This window comes from Mus caroli, unplaced genomic scaffold, assembly GCF_978045245.1.
Source record: "Mus caroli unplaced genomic scaffold, Mus_caroli_1 scaffold_4, whole genome shotgun sequence".
NCBI lineage: Eukaryota > Metazoa > Chordata > Mammalia > Rodentia > Muridae > Mus > Mus caroli.
Genome location: NW_028227259.1, coordinates 27,403,929 through 27,411,361, shown reverse-complemented (window position 1 = coordinate 27,411,361; position 7,433 = coordinate 27,403,929). Strand labels below are relative to the sequence as shown.

The following is a 7,433-nucleotide window of genomic DNA, read 5'->3' as shown; positions in this document are numbered from 1 at the left end:
CAGCAATGCCCCATTCCCTGGTACCAACTTCTGTCTTTTTTTTCAAACCTGTGCAATTTTTTTCTTTAGACTAACATACATGACAAACCTGAGTAGTCACTTTCACAAAATGTGATTTGTGCTAGAAAGCGTTGTTTGATGCCTTCTAGATCACAGGCCTGCCAGGCCCATGAAGAAGCCACTTTATCTTCTAATAAGTAAAACACTCTAGAGTCCAAATTCCTGGCTTACAACTATCTGGTAGAGCTGGTGGAAAAGCAGGAAGGGACATGCTTTCCCAAGTCCAGAACTTAGGCCACCAGATTGAGAACAGCCTGTCCTATGGCTGCAACACCCAGTAAAGCCCCATGACAGCACCGTCCAATCAACTGTGAAATGAATGCTGAGGAGGACATGTTGTCTCCGAGGTCAGCTGCAGAGGAAACAAGTTAAGTGTCATATATAAGCTGCAGTCTTCAGGGTCTCTTCTCCAAGTTCCTCAGGCATTCAGTGAGAACTGACTGTACAAAGACAGAGACTCTTCCAGTACACTATGCTGGCCGTATCTGGGAAGGACTCCAAACTCCTCCATGTACCCACCTGACTGTCCCACTATATATACAATACAGTCACCACAAAAAAAAAATAATAATTTTAATTTGGCAACATGAAACTTCTGAAAACTGGACCAGCTCCAAAAACATTAATACTAAAGTAGTCCCTTCACCAAATATATACCTGAGATTAGCTGCTCATGAAAGTTTAAAGGCACCACTCCAGCATTATATGTACACTCGACCCAAGTTTAAATTGATTTTCCCTGGACAAGAGTCTTGGGATTTGGAGAAGCCAACAAGAACTCCAGGTATATTGCTGTGGGTAAGTTTGTCAGCTGTGCAGATGATCCCAGCTACAGGCCAGCCAGTTATCTAAAGAGTATGCACCTAAGGCTTTTACTGATCAGCTCTGAGGAAGGCTTGATTCACAGTGAAGAGGTGGAACCGGAAGACAGGACAGAGATGTACAGCATTCATTCCTCCAAATCCGCCAGGCCTGACTTATGGTCTCCACAAGCAGCCGTCCACTTCCTTAGGGCTTAGGTCCTCCCTAGACTAGCTCTGATCCAGAGGAAGTATTGGGATTTTACGAGTCAGCAACTGTTCTGGTGACTCCACAGGCGCCCAGGTCTTTTGGAATAAGGACTGTGACTGGACTGGATGCATTTGCAATCCTGTTGGTCTGTGTACTTCTTGAAATGTGCCTCTTAATCTGCTTCAAGTGCCAGTCTGCTCCATCATCGAAGCCTGAAAGTGACCTAGGCCCTCTTTGTGACAGAAGTTGAGGGAACGCTCTGAAGAGAGGCCATTGGGTTGGGTGGCTACTGGGTGGGGATGTGGATGGGCAGGCACAGAGGATGGGTATGCCCTGGGGTGAAAATGACTGGCTGATCAGTGAGGAGTGTATGGAGACCCTGTCTGCAGCATCACACTGTGGGGTGGGAAAGCAGATGAACCAAAAGTCATTCCTGAACTCAGAGATGGTGGTGGAGTTCCATAAAGATAGACACTGGTTGACAGTGAGTTCTCCCACTTGGGAGCTGCATCATGGTTGTCGAGATCTAGATTTTTGGGGGACTCTCTGTCCTCTCCACAGATTCATCCATCTTTTCTTCTTCTAGACCAGAATTGTGTCCATCAGGAGGAACAACCTTAGCAGTCACTGCATCCATTTGAGTTGGAGGAGTTAAGGCAGAATTTAGTGTCTCACAACCTTGCAGACTAGACAGGACATTCTTCTCTGGGAAGAGGGAGCATGGAGGGTGACTCCCTGGGGGTCCACTTGGGCTTCTCTGGGAAGGGAGAGATCTCTGCCGATCAGAAAAGCCCTGTGGACATGTATAATGAGGAGTCCTCTGATAGGGGTGGTAGGAAGGCAGAGAAGAATGCTGGTAGGTATATCTCATTCCTTGCTGAGGATGGTACCTAGGAAAGAGTCCAGGGTGGGGACCATTATCCTGGAACCCCCTGGGAGGAAAGGACTGAGGCTGTGATCCTGAGGACTTTCCTCCCATCATAGAGCCCAGGCCTTGCAAACTTGGACTCATAGAGTACTGTGTAGCTGAGTTAGAGTATTCTATGCCAGGCATGTATAAGGGAGAAAACTGGTTCACCTTGCCAGCCATCCAACCGGGATCTGTGCAAAGAGGTGTAGTAGCATTCGGTCCTATGCATAGCATGGCTTCTTGCAATGTTTTACCCCTGGGGCAGATTGGCTTTTCTGGACCACTACCATCAAGGCCCTTCCCCTCTGACCTACAGGGAGATGCTTCACCAAGGACCTCATTTTCAGGTAGATTCCCCATCTCTGCCACTATGGAGAAGTCTCTCAAACAGCCTTGCACAGCTGGGCTGCTGTAGCTATTGTCCAAAGGCCAGGTGTTCTTTTTCTTTGATGTGTTAGAAGTGTCTGCAGAGTCTGAAGCATCACTATTGAGTCGGAAGTCCTCTGTTTCCCTTTCTTGTGGTGAGCTTTGCCTGGTACCGCTGGCTTGCAAGGGAGGTGCAGGGTGAAGTAGTTGTTTGAGGTATTCACCCTCTGAAGAACAAATGCTTGCTGCTTTCTCTTCATGTCCAGGCAAAGGCTCTGGGTCTTCCTCAGGCTCTTGTGTTTCAGTCATCTCCTGTGTACTCCCAGGGTTGTCCAATGCAGTCTCGGGCTCTGACACACGTACTGATGACGAATGAGCTACCTTTGGAGAGGGATCAGTTATTGGGGAGGAGTGCGCTGGAGGGGGGTGGTAAGGCATACCTGGGGGAAAGACTCCGGTGGGGAGCTGCTTCATGGCAATCATTTCAGGGCTGTCCATCATGGATTCCCCTACTTGTGCCCCCCGGGGCACCTGGGAGGGCCCTCTGAATCCAGGACTTGGTGCTGGAGTTGGAGGTGTCTGCAAACCATGTCCATCAGACTTACAGGGTGGCTGCATATACCCTGAGGAAGGAACACCATGAGGTAGAAAGCTTGACTGTTTAGTCCACTGGTTTGGTGGGATAGGTTGTCTCATCACTCGGCCATCCATCACATGACCAATGGTATGAGGGTGGTGAGAGGGTCCTGGACCCAGGTGGGGCTTCTCAACTGGCCCCAAACATCCAGGGTTTACAGTACCATGGTTCCCATTCCAAACAGCAGGGTGTCCTCGATTTAGATACTTGTATGAATGATAAATATGTCCGGGAGGAATTTCAGACCTTTCAGGAAAGTCTGGGGGTCGGGCTGGAGTCCCACCATGCCTAGAAGGAATAAATCCTGCCTGGAATGGAGCTGGTGGATCCATGTTTCCAACTTGACTGGGACAATTCATCTGCCCAAGCTGTAAGGATGGGACATGTGACACCATATTGGAAAGGTCTGAAGCACTGAGCAGGGATAACCAATGGTTACTAATTCCAACTGGAGACTGTATAGCAAAGGTTGGGTGTTGCAAGGGCTCCTCTGGGGGCACCTCTGGAATTCGAGAGGAGCCATGTAAGTTGATGGGTTCTGATCCTTGAAGAGAGCCAAACGTTCCTGGTGCTGCTGGCTTCATCTGGTTTAAAAGGGATGCGTGACTAGGCACCCTACCACAATGCAGGGGGCAAGAAAAACCTTGGCCATTTGATGTGCCGACCTCTGGAGGGAGTTGTATGGAACTGCTGCTCTGATTGTCCCCTGAGGAGGCAGCTCAGTGTGCTGCGGGCAATGATTTTCCCCCATTCTTTACTGGTGGCTGTTTCCTGCTCTACACTTCTGTGTTTCTTGAGAGAGTCCAAACATGGCTTCCACTATTTCTACCAGACTGACTCCTTCTTTTTTAGCATTTTTCATCCTCTTTGATCCAAAATTCTTCATCTGTGTCTCCATCTTCACCAGGAAAGTGTTTTGTCATGGCCCGATGGAAACACTGCTCTAAATTGTCAGACATCTTGGTATATTCATTACTGTCACCATTGTATTTTCGGCAATTTTTGAACATGGTCTTCGTGACATTTACAAATTCCTCCCTGGTAAACTATGAACCTCCATTTAATTTCTTCTCCATGCTTGAAATATCCATGGGGGTCTTAATAATCTGGTAATAGTTGGGGGCATAAGATTCATCCACAGGTTCCAAGAAGGGCCAGGAATTCTTGTGAGCCTTCGCCACATCTAGAACTTTTACATGGCTGTGAAATCGTCATCCAATTCAAAGAGGTCCTTGGTCTTCTTCCATTCCCTCATAGGAGAATTCAGATCCAAATGGGAAAGTTCTGGGGGTAGCTCCTTGCCTTTAGCCAATAGCCATGCTCATTCTTCCCTGAGCTTTCTCCTCTTAGCCCAGACTTCCCCTGCCTTGACCTTTTTCCTCCTTTTCCTGCATTCTCTCCTCCTTTAACATCTGATCTTGCTCCTTCTTCTGCACTGCAAGAAAGATCGGTCGTTCCTCCTCCTCCCACCTGTGCTTCTGTTTTTCTATCTTGGTGAGCATGGGAGTTTCCTCTAGCTTGATGAATTGGATGGGCAGGTGGACAGATATAAACCTGTGTTGCAGCTCTGGCTTTGTGCCCTGTGGACGTTTTCCCTTCTGAGCAATCACGTTGCAGATTTCAGGCAGGAAGTCCTGCTAAGGAGCTTGTAGAGTTGCTGCTCTTGGAGAGAGGTCGGCTCTCAGGAAGCTCTCAGTAACCTGTCTCCATTCTTCTGTTAGACACAGGATACACCAAGTACCTTGGCCTGCCCCTCCGGATCCATTTCTTTTGTGTAGGTCAGATGTCAAGGAGTTTTCTTCCTGCTTTTCACTGGATATAATCTCCTCCTGTAGTTTTTTTTTTTTTTTTTTTTTTTTTTTTTTTTTTTTTTTCGTTTTGCAGGCCTTCCTCTTCTTTTGTCTGTTTTTCCTGGAACATTTGAGACTTTTTTTTTTTTTTTTTTTTTTTTTTTTTTTGCCTTTCACTTTCCCTGCTCAAGGAGAGTTCTCCATTGGACCTTCCGTGTACTAGGTCTTCTTTGTACATTTGTGTCCCATAGAAGTACCAGTACAGTGCACCTGAATTGTCTTCACCTAGAGGTTCAACTCGGAGACTGTCTGCATCCAGACCCTTGAGAAGATCAAAGACATCATCTGCAACAAGCGGGTAATCACAGAGGAGATGCAGGATCTCTACTCATGTACACAGAGGAAGGTTTGAAAACTGGGATCTCTCAGAGGATTGGGCTTTCCTTCTTCAAGCTCACAACCTTAGTTAACAATATCTTCCAAGTAGCTGTGGAATGTCTGAGACGTGATACCTCTTCGCTAATAGCAGCCTTGAAGCAGGCAGGCAATCAGATCACTGATAAATACCAAGTCATCTCTGTGAAGAGCTGCCTCTAACACCTCGATCTCGAAGTTGAGCAGGCATAACGCCTTGTGAAAGAACAAGCAGAATTGTGCGATGGCTGGGACTTCCCACCAGGAGCAGAGCATGCCCATCATGGCCATGCAGCCTTCCTCTGGGCACATCTCCCTGCTGTGATTACTCACTCACTCTTGCTTGCTTCAATCTTGCTTGCTAGCTCCAACTCTGGCCATGGGGCAGCGCCTCTCCCTAAGCAAATGGCAGCTCCCTCAGCTTAGCAAGAGCTCAAGCAGAGGCAGGCCAGGACAAGGGTAGTGCACTGGGGGAGTAGCTTGCAAACTCACTCAAACAGGCACATGCTTGCCCCCTCCCTCAATGGCTGTCCCAACATCTGACTTAGTTATGGTTTTACTGCTGGGAACAGACACTATGACTAGGGCAAGACTTATAAAAACATTTCATTGGGGCGGGCTTACATGTTCAGATGCTCAGTCAATTATCATCAAGCATGACAGCATTCACACAGGCATGGCAAGAGCAGAGCTGAGAGTTCCACATCTTCACCCAAAGGCTGCTAGTAAAAGACCCATTTCCAGGCACCTAGGATGAGAGTATTAAGCCCACGCCCACAGTGACATGCCTACTGCAAACAGGTCACACCTATTCCAACAAAGCTACCCATCCAAATGGTGCCACTCTCTGGTACAAGAGTATACAAACCATCACAACTTGGAAGCATATTACAGCAACAGCATGAAATAGACTGACGGCTGCCATGTAACAAATTTCCTACAGATATGGTAAGGGGGCAAGCCTTACCAGAGAGAACATTGTATCATTAGGAAAGATGTCTGCATGATGTTAGCATGTTTATACAAGGTCCATGGCCTCAACAGGAGCACTTTCAAGGAGGACAGAGAATGTGTGTTTTACTTGAAATAAAGGGCTTCAGCACTGTTGCTCAGACTGGTCGGTGCCAATTTCACCTCACTCTATCCATGCAGAGGAACCCAAGTTGTCCTCCCACCTTCCTTTTGAGCAAGGTATAGGCACAAAAAGACCAGGATGCAGAGCTTGTTTCCAATTCCTCAGTTATGCTCAATTTTTAACTAATGTTTAAACAAATACAGTGTGGTCACTTATTATTGATAGTCTTCACATCTTACTGAGGGCACCAATTGCTTGACTACAACCAACTCTCTAAAAAGTCTGCGCCCTGGGACATATATCAAGATCAATCTGGCATGGAGGTGCATGCACACTTTCCTGTACTGAACATAGAAAGGTGGAGGTAGAAGTTTGATGTATGGTAAATTGGCCACCAAGTTCACATTGTGTCCCTGGATTTCATCTCAGGACAAGGATGTGGAGAGTCTCTGATGGCTTCTGTCTAGCCCCTTGAAAGGTTCTCTGAGCTTTGGCCTCAGCACTTAATACTTCCTGCTGGGTCAGCAACACTACAGGAAGCTAAGATTGTCATCAGCACCGTATCACACTACCAGCAGTGGATATTAATCAGTTGTTCAGATGATGATACTCACTTTCATTTTTTCCTAATGTGGGCTAAGGGAAACAGAGAAAATAGTCCTTAGAATGGAAAGATCATTCTCACTTCTCCATCTTCCCAGAAAGAAAGACTGGAAGGGAGAGAATGGTAAGTTCTTTATAATAGAAAAGACTTGGTAACTGAGGCCTTTGATGTAGTGTGTGATTCAGTGTTGTTTTCTGAAACAGGGTCTCAAATACCCCATGTGGACCAAGTTAAATTTGAGCTCAGATAATTCTGCTTCCACTTTCCTATATTTGAGCTTCCAAGTGGGGCCTCCAAGTACTGTGGAAACATAACTAGTCATTGTGAGAGACCTGGATAATCTAATGCTAAGGCATGTACAGCACAGTATAGCAAAAGTCATTGATTTCTATGTCTGCCCCCTATTTCAGATAGTTGCTGTCATATGACAGCCAATCATCAACAGAGAAAACAACTTGACTCAGCAAAGTCATGGTGTCCACATTCTGTTGTGTTCTGTATGAGGTTTGTTAATCTTACAATGGTACATAAACCATTCCATGGGACCCCTCAAATTAAGGGTCAAT

At 46.6% G+C, this 7,433-nt stretch overlaps 1 pseudogene; it reads right to left on the bottom strand.

The window, feature by feature from the left end:
* Positions 1 to 1,091: 1,091 nt before the first annotated feature.
* LOC147005080 (chromatin remodeling regulator CECR2 pseudogene) lies at positions 1,092 to 5,012 on the bottom strand (annotated as a pseudogene).
* Positions 5,013 to 7,433: the final 2,421 nt, after the last annotated feature.